Genomic DNA, 15,282 nt, shown 5'->3' with positions numbered 1-15,282 from the left:
ATGATAAAGAAGCTTGTCTGAGAAGGAATGAAGATGGAATGAAGAAGCATCAAGACAAAGAATTAGTTAGTGATGAAAAGCACTGGAATAGTACATATGCAGAAGAAGAAGAATGCAATGATCCAACATCAATGGAAACCACTCCATCGCAAATATCTTCTGAGACCACTACTAATCTATCCTAGCATGATTGCAAATATTGTGATAAGGATAAGAGAGTATAATTGTTTCAACTTCATGCTAGTGTGACCATCTTTAAAGAAGAATTAGATAGAATTAAATCTAAAAATAGATTGTTGCTCACTAGACAAGAAGAACTAGGCCTAATTACTGTTGAATTAGATAATTTTAAGAAACGTAATGAATGCCTAGAGAACATGGTCAAAGCCAATGAGGTTTTAGATGTTCTCCACAGGATTCAGATAGCTGAGTTAGAATCTAAATTGAAAGGTTATCGGAACTCTGGTATTAGTGCAAAGGAAATTATTGACAACCATATCAGTGGAACCATTATTGACATTGGATCCAGTGATGTTGGACAAAAACATGTGATAGAATCAGAGAGTGTTGATAATGGTAAATCAAACTCTTCAGATATATCACAAGCTTCAGAAAAGGCCAATAATTTCTTAGGCAAAAAGGCTACACCTGATTCTTTCAATGAAGATAAGGTGCTTGTTGAGGACTATGTCTCAAGTGAGGAAGAGTCAACTGTGGAGTCATCTGAGGAGTCAACTTCTAGTTATGAATCCAATACTCACTTAGATGATAGAGATGTTCACAAGGATAAAAAGAAGAATAGACGCAATAAATAACTATTAGGTGATTATTATGCGGTTTTCGGTGAATTATCTGATAATTGGTGTTGATATGTGGATGCTTATATGTGGTAAAGTATAAGTATGTTAATTTTATTATATCCAGAATAAAATATAGATAATTATGGTATTTTTCTGGTAATTTTGGAATGTTATATGATTTTATATTGATTTATGAATTTATTAACACTACATAATAAAATGCCTACTGTAACACCAAAAAAATGTTGCATTAGGTGGTAAATATGTTGCTCTTGCCCCACTTTTAAGCTAAGGTAACATTTTTTTAAAGATAGGTTTTTCCATGTTGCCTTAGGGGTCTAAGGTAACATCTTTGGTGCCCAAGGCAACATCGTGTTTTAACTTGTTTATATGTTGCTTTGGCTTGCTAATGCAACAGAAAGAGAGATCAGTTGTAACTTATTTTTTATGTTACCTTAGAGTTCTAAAATGTTTTTAAAAATGTGGGACCCATATTAGGGCCCACAGTTATTACGTGGAATATGGGTCCCATTTTTTGGTATTGTAACATTTTATAAAGCTAATGTAACACTTTACTAATAAAAAAAATAAAAATTTGTTGTTGATATTTATGCAATCCCAAAAATAAATTCACTAACCTAACGATCCATCCAACAATACCATTTCATAAAACCGATGTACAATTTAAATGTACTATATCTAATGCATCACAAACTTCTTAATCTACTAAATACAAACATTACAAGTCTAATTTATGAGAATCGCAATTAACTTAACTAATCTGGCAGCTATCTTTAGCAACACGTAAAAGAGAGAGCACATGTATCAGATTCTTCAGTTATGCTAAGAAGTCTGGCTTCCATTTAACCCATTTCTGTAGAATCTTGTTGCTGCTCTGCCACGACACCATTCTGTACTAAAGTCCACAAAAGAAATATTAAAGTATTTAGACAATGAATATTACCCAAAAGTAATAAAAGAATTACAATAAAGAGATACCAGACTTGCTTGTAATGAATAATTTATGTCAGGGAAGAATCATTTTGCAAGACAAAAAGCAAGTACTTTCAAAAGAACATCAAGGCAAAAGCACTTACTACCATTTTCAGAACCTCAAATTTCATACTATAAATAATATTAGTAAGTCTTTTGTACAATTTCACTCAAATTATCACCATAACAATCCACTCAAACCATGTTTCAAACACTACAAAAGCTACTGACATAATCATCAACCAAGAAAAGGGCTTCTTTTACTAGAAACCTAAAAGTTGGGAAACTCCAACATCAGCCTACCAGAACTGGAAGAGTTCAACCCTCTTGACACTGGTCAACTATTTTAGGCAATACATGAAAATATTTCGAATTAATTTCAAGTCCAACACTTTAGACAGTATCCTTTTTGAACACTTTCAGACTAGTCTATGTAAAATAGGTTCCCGACTTCTTGTTCATACTAAAAAGATCATGCAGGAATGGACCTGTATATATTATCATTACATTAAAAATAACTTGTAATGAATAAGATTCCACTATAAAGGTCCTAAAGGACAATACAGTCCAAGAAGGCTATTCATTATATATACCTCCTGATCAATTCTGATGAAAGATAATATTGTATCTAAGGTCCGCCAGGATTCTGCTAGACTCGAAAGAATATTTTAAACCTTTAATGGATTTCATATCTAACCTATTCAGAAAGGGTGGTGAGTGGATACATAGTTGCTGACATGTCAGAAAATGATCAAAGCCTTTTCAACAAAGGCCTAGGTTTTCAATCTGACGTGTACATTTTCACAAACAAAATAGGGAAAAAAAATTGAACAGCCAATGGACCGGCAACAACAAATGAAAAAAATTTAGGACCTGATTGTAAAAGAACTGATGCATCATAGACATCTTTATAAATATTCATGCTGATCCTGCCTTTGTACTGCTTTTGAATGATCACAGCCGCCCGATGTTGCCTTAATAAGGGAGAAAAGTCCTTTCTAGTTTTTTCACCTCTAAAACTGCAGTAATGATAATTATTAAGATCAATTTCCTAGCCCTCAAAGATAACAGATATCTCAAAACAGCATGCCATCAATTATATAAAAATCTGAAAAGAAAAAAAAGAAATATATGATTGCAGAGTGGTGACTCATCTCCCTAAATTGATGGGGAGCTTGATAACCTCTAAAGCGACTTTGAACATGTAAGATACCACAGAGAGTACAATTTTTTGTGTCCTCAAGCACCCCAATCTGATTGGATATTGTAAATGTTTATATTACTCTGACCAGCCCAAAGCATTGACATAAATAGAATGAATTGAAGATTAAAAAAGAAGTTTAAGATACTTCAAAATGCATGTCTTACCTGTCCAATTCTAAAGAACAATTTTGTGTAACCAACTTGATACATTTCAGCCTGAATACCAAATTGATGAAAAATATAACCGAAACACCTAGTGGATCTAGTGATGCAGCGTTGTCTAATAGAAGGAACCCGTACCTGATTCAAAGTTCAGAGTAGAAGACAAGAAGTTGACATATGAGACATGTGAATATTCAAAATGAAAATGCTGCGAGAATAAGTATAACATACGCTTATACCTTTGGGAAATTTATGATGTGTCATTGTGGTAGGAAATCCAGATCTCGATATTCGAACAACTTCTAGGACTCTGCAGCATCTTAATTGCTGCAATGTATACAACTTCTAGGACTCCACATTAAAACAATGTATAAAATGTGGTGTTTTGCATTGATTGAAATAGTTGTCCCTGTTACCAAAAGAATATAAAAGTGATTAGGTGGAAACTAACATCTGTACTAGATAGAAAATTTCTTAGGCAGATAATATTATAAACTAAGACGTAAAACTGAGTACAAATATTTATTTTATGGTGATTTATTACCTCTCGTGACAATTAATCAACAGACATAAACAAGAAATGCATATTACTTTAGCGAAGGTGAATACTGAAGATAATATTGTAACGGATACGTAGAAGTTTTTTGGCAACACTGGTTGTTTTATAAGCGGAAGCCTGGAACTGGAATCATTTTGCAAGACATAAAAAGCAAGTACTTTCAAAGGAACATCAAGGCAAAAGCACTTACTACCATTTTCAGAACCTCAAATTTCATACTATAAATAATATCAGTAAGTCTTTTGTACAATTTCACTCAAATTATCACCATAACATCCACTCAAACCATGTTTCAAACACTAAAAAAGCTACTGACATAATCATCAACCAAGAAAAGGGCTTCTTTTGTTGTATGAGTTGGTAATAGTTTGTTGTGTATATGTTTAGATAGAGACACTATATGTATTCATGGTGAAGAGGGTTTGGGCAAGAACTGATGGAGATTAACATGTGTTTACTTCATGTAGATCGAGCAACAAATACACATGTAAATACCAATCTAAAAAAATATAATGACTAAACTGAATCATGTTCAATACAATACATATATACACAGAAAGTAACAAACAAATAAAAAAAATATGCATACCTTATTGCGAAAGCGCAACCAATGGAGGAATCACACCTTCCCTAACCAACAATCCCTATTCCTCACATTATCACTACACAACTGAAGCAAAGTAAGAACCGCAAACTCCCTCTCTTTCATCGAACCATCCTCAATCGCTTCCACCAAAGCCGGAATCCCACCTACCTCCACAATCTCACTCCTCCCACCATCCGTCCCAGCCAAACTACTCAAAACCACCATTGCCTTCTCTGCCATTCCACTCCCTTGTTCCCCCACCATCTCAACCAATAACTTCACAACACCAGCATTCACCGCCCTCTCCTTATTCACTTTCATTAGCACAAGAAGAATGAGTGGAGGTTTTCTTCAGAGCTTTCCCATGAGTTCCGAAACTTCTACGATTTATTAATGTAAATCCCTAATTTTACCACAAACTACAAACCCTAATTGAAATTGGGAATGAAAAGTCCCAATTGAAAACAAAAATAGAAGAGTGAGTGAAGATTAACAGAAGAGTTCGAAAATTTAAGAGAAGAGAAGATTTGATTGAAAGGGAGAAAGGCCACAGAGTTGGGAGAGATAATATATGAGAGAGGAAATGGTGGGAGGGAGTATTGAAGTGTTTGAACTCTGAAAATGTGGGCGGTTGTTTAAAAAAATTGGGCGCTTTTAAAATTTTAGTGTCTACAAATTTGCATACAATTTTTGATATATTATTATTACTAATATTATAATTTAAGTTATTTTAAGAAAGAGCAATAACTATATATATTTTCACTTTTAAAATTCTTAGATTTACAGTTTTATATAGTTATATATATATATATATATTTAAATGATTATTACTTTTAAAATGATTATTTTGATTTTTTTTAAAATTTTTCTGAATAAAATATCCATGTATCATATATCTCGTTATTTAAATTTTAATATCACTTTAAATTTTTTATAATGAATTAAAATTAATATTTAATCTTTTAAGAAAATATAGAGTATTTATATTTTAATACTCTAAGGCAACACTTTGACAAATATCTTGGAAGCTGTAACACTTTGCAACTAATGCAACACCTTGTCTTTGGCCAAGGTAACATAAAAAACATAATGTTAAATTAGTTCATAACTACCCTATCTAAGATAACATATTAGGTAACATTCTTTAAGGAGGGGGTTGCGATGGGCCATCTATGGCATAGTGTAATTATTTTCTGAATAATTACAAAACAATTTTATAAAGCCAAGAATCGTCCAACATCAACCGTTTTTACTTTTACAACCCGAAACTCTTCCGAAAACTCCTTCCTAACCTAATCTGATAATTCCGGACATGTTCCGTGTTTTAACTTTTTCAATCCGGATTACGGTTTGACCCGTGCGCGTCCCGGCTCAAGATTTTTGATACGGTTATCATTTCGATAAATCAACAAAACCCGTATTCTCGAAAGACGGGATATTATTACATTATTTTTTGTGTAAAGTGTTTTATAAGAAGCCCGATTTGGATAATTATCCAATACGGGTATCAAATCGGATCGTTTTTACAGTTACATAGTAGCTAAGTAACTAATTTATCGATCCAATACGATCCAACACGAACCAATATTCCATAAATATAAATAGCCTATTTGTTATCTTATTTTATTCGTATAATCATAATTAATCAGTTAAAACTGATAAAATACAGTGAAAACCCTAATTATTCGTTACGTTCTTGAAAATCAAACCCTCGAACGAATGCGTTATCGAACTCCGATTCAAGCGTGCAATATATCAAATCGAAACTCTCGAAAAGTACTTTCTGAATCAATCAACCATTTTAGTGCAGAAATCAAGGTGATTTTCTTATTTTATTATTTTCATTCGAATTATTGGATAATTAAAATATGAATTTTTGTTCTTGATGTTGTTTGTATGATTTGATGCTAGAATCATGTAGATCTTTTCTTCCTGGTCATTTTGGTATATTATATGACTAATTTGGAGTTAAATAACATGTTCAAATTGATGTTTGATTCTCATATTTTAAAATTATGATTTAAAGCTTCGAATGTTCTTAATTAAAATTTGGGCGTTTTTTATTCACGGGTTATTAATTTAAATTCATTATACCATTAAATAGATCGTGCAATAAGCAATCGAATGGTACCACTGGTTCTAACAGACGTTTCTTGTAAGGTTTTAATCGGAAAATCGAAGTTCGTCAGCGGCGGAACTTCGATTGAATTTTCCGGTCAAAATAATTGATGTTTGCTGATCTGATGACCCGGAAGTGTTCCTGGCATCGAGTAGAGTAGACGTTGTTGATCTGGGCTTGTTCTGGGCTGAAAACCAGGTCGCCGGAAAAGCTTCAGGCCGGCGACCATGGCGTTTCCGGCGAGGTTTGGGAAGACGACTGTAAAACTTACAGTTTAGTCCCCCAAGTTTTGCAAACGTTGCATTTTTAATATCCCTGTTTTAAAACCTTTAAAAATAAGATTTCTGTTTTATAATTTTCAGAAAATGTATTTTCTTTTTATAATTATTTTCAAAAAAAAATTATTTATTTTAAATTCCAAAAATCAATATTTTTAATTCTGAAAAATATTTTTAATTCTAAAATAAATCTTAATTAATTAATTAATTTTAATTGATAAATAATTTTTTAATTAGTAAATTAATTTAAATAATAATTGATTAATTAATTTAATTAGTTATTAATTAATTTTAATTATTTATTTATTTAGATTTAATTATTCATTTGGATTTAAAAATTTTGAAAAATAGTTTCGAGCTTTAAAATATTATTTTAAATTATTTTTAAGGCTCGATAATTATTATAAAATTATTTTAAAGTCATATCCGGGTGTTCAAACTCTGTAATTTAATTATAAAATGATTCGGAGACCCGTTTTGATTTTGAAAAATGTTAAAAAAATTGTATTAAATAGTCTGTCCGTTTAATATGAAATGATCGCGTCTAGACTCAGAAAAATATTCTGCTTCCAATAAAAATAATTTGGAGACATAAAATATTTTGTTTCGAAAGGTCACTTAATTTCGTAAACGTTTCTCAGTCGCGTAATTATCATAAAATTATATTTCGACTCGATTTCAGTTTTTAACATACCGAGTCGAATATTTTGACGAACTGAGTTATATGTTGTATGAAATACGTGATACATGCCTTATGTGTTATGTGAATTATGAGTCCACGTGTCTATTAAACTTTATATGATTAAAGATGATCCATATCTGTTAATTATCGGGCGGGCAGACGATATGGATAAACGTATAAACTAGACAATTATATATTGTCAGTTAATTGAATGGTATCATTTATGATAGATACATATAGGGAGAGGCATTCAAATCCAGACAGAGATTGTAAAAGTAAAGCCTAATTACGTGTAGTAATAAAACGAGTGGATTCAGAATAAAGATAGACCTGAAATGGTAAATAATAAGAAAGGTCAAGTCGCATGTCAATGGAAATGCAGATACATCAGGACTGAGTGATATGGTAGATAGTTAAAGATCATAGGGTTATCAATTGAGGCAAGTATTCCTAAACTTTCTTCTAATATACTGCAAATATTTATTTCCTATTCTAAGTTCGGAATAGTTAAATATTTTTATATTTCGCTGCATTTACTCTTATTTATGCAAGTACCTCTTTGATCTTGTTCCTTGATTATCGATTGATCTCTTGAGCAAATACCCATTATTCCAGGTTTTTTGCGAACCCTAAATCGGGATATTTTGAAATCAATGTAATTTGACTTCAAAATACTCAACGGAATGGATGGTTACAATGAGGGTCAGGAATGAGTTGGACCCTAAGGGCCAGAAATGGCTGGACCCTTGTTTATTAGGCCATAGTGCTTGGGTACCCTATATGTTGGTGGGTCTATGTAGTTGGGTATACATCCGTACTATATCCTAACTGATCAGAAGGTTATAATACATATGTTAGTTCTAGTGTCTAGTCTAATTTATTGTTGATCGCCATTAACGACATTCCTTCTTGGAAAGTTATGGTTACAAAAATAAACGAAGATTTAATTCAAGAAATGAATTAGTGAAACGTTCACTGTTCTTTTACAGAAAAATGTGATTTATGATTAAAGGCCAATGAGGGCCAATGTTTTATTTGCTCAACTGTTTTAAATAAGTAAAGTTATTTTGAAATCAAAAAAAAATTGTTTCCAGAAGTTTCTTTGATCTGATACCTGGAAACCAATTATGATACTTGCTGGGCATTTTTGGCTCACTCTTGCTTTGTAAATTCTTATTTCTTTCAGTATCAAATGAGGACAAAAGTGAATAGCTCTTAATAGACAGCAAAAGTAGAGAGATCCCAGCTGAAAGAATTTGGAGGTATCAGAGTAAATAATACGAGGAAGTTAGTAAAGAGGTAATAAAATTGTATTTAGTTACTATAATTTTAGAAGGTTAGATTCTTGTTTCATACCATAACCTGTAAGCGATCCGAAATAATGAGGGGTTATTTGTATATTTGTTTTAAGAGTAAATTGCACTTTACACCCCTCATAGATATTAACTTTTTCGGTTTGATCTTACACTTTTAATTTTGGTAAAATACATCCCTCAACTTTTAATTTCGTTTCATATCGCACCCCTTTTAACAATTTTCAAGGGTAAAATCAGAATAATTTTTTTATATTTATGTTATTAGAATGTGCACCTCGTATTTATAATATTGTAACATATTACACCCCGATTTTAATTCCGACTCGTCAAAAAATATATAAATTTGTATGATAATATTAGGTAATATTTTTTTACTTAAAAAATAATTAAAATATAAATATTCTCTGTTAAATATGAATTGAAATCACAAATAAGTCTTTTATCCAAATTACTTTAATTTAAATACTATGTAGATAATTTTAAATTATATATTTTTAAATAATAATATTAAAAGATATCTCTTTTATCAAATATATGTGTCTAGGTTTTGATATCACTTTTCGGCACAATCTTTATAATTCATAATTTCTTATTTTTTTTTTAATATTTTTATAATAAATCTCTATTAAAACTATAAGTTTCCTAATTTTTCAAATTTTTTAGTGTTACTAAATACTTCATTTGATTCATGTTCTTATGTTTATTTTTAAAATAAATTAGCTACAAAATATGTACCAAATTAATAACTCGTAAAATGCATGCAATGTTATTAGACATTATTTTTCTCGGAATCCACTAAAATTAGGGCTGTAAACGAACTGAGCTGTTCGTTTAGCTCGTCCGTTTCGTTCGAGTTCGAGTCCGATAATTTCGCCCGATAAGCTTATCGAACTTGAATTCGAACAATATTTCTTGTCCGATAATCTTATCGAACCGAATCGAACTTTTAAGGTGTTCGACTCGAGTTCGGTTCTTGTTAGGTTCTAGTTCGGTTCGTTCGTTAAGCTTGAGTTTGGTTCAAAAAAATATTATTTTTATAATATTATATGTATAAATAATATATGTATTATTAATAATATTTATTAAATATATTTTATAATTATTTAAAATATGTATTTTATTTGTGAAAAAATATATATTAATAGTTTGATATAATTTTTTACTTCAAATAATATTTAAAATTATTATTTTTTAAAAATACAAACGATGTTCGCGAATAGTTTGTGTTCGTTTGTGTTCGGTTCGGTTTGTTGTGTTCGCGAACAGTTCGTGTTCGGTTCGAATATTACCAAACTCGAGTTCGGACAAGAAATTTTGTCTGAAAAGCTTATCGAAAAATGTTCGGTTCGTTAAGATTTTGTCCGAGTTTGTTAAAAGTTTATCCGAGTTCGGTTCGTTTACAACTCTAACCGAACTAAACTACACAAACCTAATTTTTCTACTTTATTCGGTTTGGTTTGGATTTCATAATATAATAATTTACTAAAAACCATTGAATTTAATGTTTATATTTGGGTTCAATATTTCATTAATTTTATAGCATTTAGTTTTGATTTGGATCGTTTTTATAACATTAATTTTGGGTTTCGGTTTATTTCTTTTAAAAAAAATCACACCCGACCCTAGTTAGTTTATCTGTTATATGTTTTATTTTTTAATTTAATTTTATAATATAAATTTTTATGGGTTTCAAAAGTTATGAAAATTTAAAATAAAGTATAAACTATAGAACTATATAGGGTGCATATCGTTAAAATATTAAAATTACGGGGTGCATATCGTCATTATATAAACTTTAAAAACCATTCCGACTTTACCCCTGACACGGTTATTTTGGACGAAAATTATTAAAAGGGTGCAATATGAAGTAAAATTTAAAATTAGGGGATGCATTGTCAAAATTACAAATTTAAGATCAAATCGAAAAAGTGAATATTTATAAGGGGTGCAAAATGTAAATTACTCTTGTATTAATATACAGGTTTATATTACTTAAAGTTGTTTAGTGACACCCAATCCTGACCCCGGATTTGGGATATTACAGTTGGTATCAGAGCTACAGGTTATTGGTCCCTGAAAAAAGAATATGTGGAAGTAAGACATGATTAACAAGTCATATAAGATAAGAAAGATCCTAGGTATACTCAATTTGAGTTTGAATTGAGTTTGAATTGTGTGTGGATTAGGATTAGCGGATCCAATATGGATTAGTAAGATAGGATATTGTTGAGAGAAGTATAAGGTGAATATATTAACACTATAGATATATTGAGTTCCCAGATCCTATAGTTGTGAAGAGTAAACAGCTCGACGGAGAATGGGTAAATTACCCTGCTTTTCATATGGTTTTAAAGGAAATGCTATTGATTTATGTGAGAATTTTGTATAAGGAAAGATAGAAGAGTTTTTGTATGAGCCAACTTATAATAGCGTAGAAGGTCAAGCTCCAGGCTAGAGGCAACGAGTTGATTGAATCTAATGAAGAGCCAACATCGCAAGTTTAAAGGCACCTCTGTGGCGAGAAGCTTATTATCACTTTTCGGGCGCTGCGCAAGGAATGACATCTACCATATTAGATATACTCAAGAATGCAAGAAATACGACCCTAACTACGGACAGAATATCGAATGGTATCAATTAATTGTAACTATGGCATTAAGGTCGACGGTGGGAACGTCAAAAACAATACTAGATATTAGCATTGTGGATAGAGTTATGAATAAACTATTATGCAACGGTAAATGAAGTTTCGTCGACTAATAAATGCGAACAGAATCCAAGGAGAAATAGAATATATACCGAGGTAGAAGGACCCTTATGTACACGTTTCTTTAATTAGATATCTTATTGGCGGGTTATAAGGATAACGAGTAACTTATATAGTAATGACGACCAAATAAAGTTTAGAGGACCGAGTAGACCCGCTAATACGGAGAAGTTTAAAATTTTCCCGGAAGAGGAGTGCAAACCTTGTTTAATAGTAGCAATAATCGAATCTATGTGCGGAAACATTACTTATCTAATTTATGAAATTATTAAAGTTTAAAAAGGTTCATTGACCCAAAAGAAGGCCGAGGATGATTGAAGAAAATGGAGGAATCTTCCAGACGATTGAAGAAGAGTAATATTCTTATAGACGGAGTCAAGGAGTTACAGGATCAATGGTTACGCTATGCAGCATAGAAGAAATTAGAACTTATGATTATAAATTTCGTAAGAACGCGATTATGGTCGAATTATTAAAGCATTAAACATGGAAGTATGACACTAAAAATACAAGACTTACATGGCAGGGATGAAGCAAGAAGTTATGACATCAAATTCAACGAGAAGACAATTATGCTCAGATTGTTAAAATGTTAAAGGTATTTCTAGAAGATATTCTAAATCTATTATCTGACGTAGATCTGGAATCTGTTAGTCAAACAAACCCTGAAAGTATGCATATGTGAAACGTAGATGGCGACCAACGGTGTTATTCTTTTCCACGACTGCATATACTCTTCTTGATTCTTGAACATATGTGAACTTCTATCAGTGGTAAATATATGAGACAAGAAGGAAAAAAAATTATTGTATCCCTTTTCAAATTATTTCTCTTCTCAGAGTATTGTTTTCTAATCGAGACAAGTAGTGTTATGATGTGACGCTTTGTTGAAATGACAAAGAGTCTGGTGGGACGCCACCTAATCATGTGATGTATGCCATATAGTATGAAAGACTGGTCATCTTAAGTACAAATATGGTTGTCTCATTCATATCTAAATCATCATTCATTCTTCCCCCTTCAATTATAACTTATTGATATATGGATCCTTCCGATTGTTTCCTTGTACTCTAATTATTTACAAAAGGTTTCCAATCAGAATTATATACACAAATTCCCTTCTTCTGTACGGTCTATTCTTTGAATGTTTTATAAGGAAGTGAAATGATCCCGTATAGTAGATGAAGTTACATGTTGAGTATGGATAATTGCAAGCCAATAAATGGTGGACATATGCGAATCATTATGCCAATAACGCGGTTATCACGACGACATCATATCAGAAGCAGAAATTTGTATACATGATACGTTTCAAGTCTGAGATTTGGGGCGTGAATTGGAATAGTTAGCAAACCGTATGAGGTAAATTAACCATAGAAATAAGAAAGTAAAGTTACGTACATCAGACGAGGAAATGATTGACGGGACAACAGAAGTAGATGAAGGAATTCTTAATAATAACCAGACAATCGATTAATACATTGTAAAGATGAAGCATACCTCAAACATGTGGGAGATACTTGTCATGAAATTTCGAAATAAAAGAAATCTCGAGTACGATAAATATCAAGCATGTTCTTCAAGGAACTGTTAGGACTCCTAACTTAAGCAAGTTAGTTATGGTAAATTTAATGCTTATAACTGAGCCAGTGAAGAAGGTTCCATATGGAAAGACGTAAAAGAAGATGAAAAAATGTTGATCTAATTGCGAAATCTTTTAGAAAATAACGCTTTAAAACCAAATGAATTCTCGCAGGTTATGATGGTATTGGTTAAGACCATGTGTTGGTTATCAGAAATTAGAAAAGTTAACTAATGAGAAGAAGCGTATATTCTTAAGGGTAGAGGATTTGTTTGATCGGTTGAAAAAGATACAGTATAGATTCTTAAAAGTATCCATATACAAGTATGAGCCGTGGGAAATAAGATTAAAAGATTTCTTTAGAACGGATTTATGAACAGTTATAAGTTATATGAGTTATTAATTAGAGAGCTTTAAAAAAATGATGAACTAGAAGAATCCTGGAATAAAGTTTTGAGAAATAGAAGAATAATTTTATATTCATTAGTGGAGTTCAGAGATATTATAAAAGAATTGAGGAAAGGTATGGTTATACTAATCATTGTTTGTTTTCCTTAGCCCGATTAAAAGACGTATGTTATGTTAGTTAGTAGTATATGTGGTTATCAATATGATATGTTCTGAAGTACGATGAAACGATGAGTTTGGTTGATGGTAGTGGATTGATATGGTTGTTGGTTGTTTGACTAATTGTTGGTGTCGGCTTGAGTCTGACTGGTAGTCAAGGATATAGAGGAGATGTTGCCCAAATTTTTAAAAAACCCTACTTTTAAAGGCAAAAGTATACTTCCGTGTGTTATTAATATTCCTGTTCATACTCCAAATGATTGCGATCTCGGTTTTTGAAAGAAGTGGCTGTAGCCAAACTGACTTTATATAATTGGTCTCTGATTTCATTTAGCTAGTCATCACTTGGTTTGATTGATCAATTGAAAGAGTTAATTGGTTAATTTTACCAACTTATGGTCAGTTAAATGGAAATCGATCCAATTAAATTAAGTCAAATTCTGATGTGATTTTCATATCTGAAGTCAACGCAATGAGAAATTTGGAGGAAGTAAGGACACTAGTAGAATTCAGGAGTTTAGCGGAATTAGCACGATGTTACTACAAGTGTGCGAGGCTTTAATTGGATAAATATGCCTTTGTAATAGATAAGAGAATTAAAACGTTATTTGTACATGTGAGTGAGAAGAATGTTTTCAAGAACTCAAGGGTCAAGATAAGAACCAAAAGAAGGAAGGAAGAGAATAAAGAAGAGAGGTTGAATAAAGAAGATATTGGAAACTACGCCAATATGGATGTTGACGATTAAAAAAATTTTATTATCTGCAATAAAGTTTTATTAAAGAATTTGGAGGTATATCAATATAGAACGACAATGTAACAAGAATTATTCCAAAATACTGGAGAACTCGCGAATACAAGTATTTGATGCATGATATAAGTTGACAATGTTGGCATGTGAACTAAAGAAGAAGATCTTTTAATTATGCAGGAGAGATGATGTATAGCGGGCATAGATCTCAATAATTTGAAACATATCTTCAATGCGAAGAAGCCAAAGATGTGACAGAGAATAGTTGGAGTGGATTAAAAATGAAAGTTATGCGATTAGTGATTGGGTAAGGAAGGTTAAAGAAGTAGCTGTCAATGGGTTTTGATAGTTCGGTCCATAAGAATTCAAATAATTATAGAAAGCTTTCATTCCAGTATTAGCCACAGAATGGCTAATTTAATAATAACCAAATCAGTACAATTAGAAAGAAGGAATCACTTATGTTAAGAAGAGACAATGAGTCATGAGAATGGAGAACTTGACTAGAAAAGAAAGTGGAATCAAAAGGATGATAAAGAAATTTTATAAGATTGTCCATAATATAAGAAAGTTATGAACGTCAGGGTGCCAAAGCTAATGTAAGGCATGGAGTGAGACGCCTATATTTGGAGATAGGAAATTCATTTGAAGACTACGATTAAATATGGAAATTTAAACGAAGGTATTGATTGACATGGCATAAAAATGGAAATAGACGGACATATAAGTAAATGTCATATTTATTGAAGAATCAAATCAGAGGGTGAACCTATTACCGTAACCTTTTCAAAAATGAGTATAGCTCATTAAGGAGCGATATAGAAAATCACTTGAAAACCATAGATGAAGTAAGTGTTATTTAAATTATTAAGGATAGGTTAACTAAACCTAACCATCCTTTAATTAACGAATACTTT

The 15,282-nt window shown here is 31.5% G+C and overlaps 1 long non-coding RNA gene across 2 annotated transcripts; it reads right to left on the bottom strand.

Moving 5' to 3' along the window:
• Positions 1–1,439: 1,439 nt before the first annotated feature.
• Positions 1,440–4,865, bottom strand: LOC141706004 (uncharacterized). Of its 2 annotated transcripts, none has more exons than XR_012568568.1 (5): positions 4,307–4,865; positions 3,398–3,567; positions 3,162–3,296; positions 2,667–3,046; positions 1,440–1,716 (listed from the first exon to the last, which is right to left on the bottom strand). It is a non-coding gene; the product is annotated as an uncharacterized LOC141706004 (long non-coding RNA). The 2 variants fall into 2 exon arrangements; XR_012568567.1 differs by having other exon boundaries at positions 2,667–2,812.
• Positions 4,866–15,282: the final 10,417 nt, after the last annotated feature.

The sequence above is a fragment of the Apium graveolens genome, chromosome 2 (assembly GCF_009905375.1).
Source record: "Apium graveolens cultivar Ventura chromosome 2, ASM990537v1, whole genome shotgun sequence".
In the NCBI taxonomy this organism is placed as follows: domain Eukaryota; kingdom Viridiplantae; phylum Streptophyta; class Magnoliopsida; order Apiales; family Apiaceae; genus Apium; species Apium graveolens.
The sequence above is the reverse complement of the archived record's forward strand: the minus strand, read 5'-3'. Positions and strand labels throughout refer to the sequence as shown.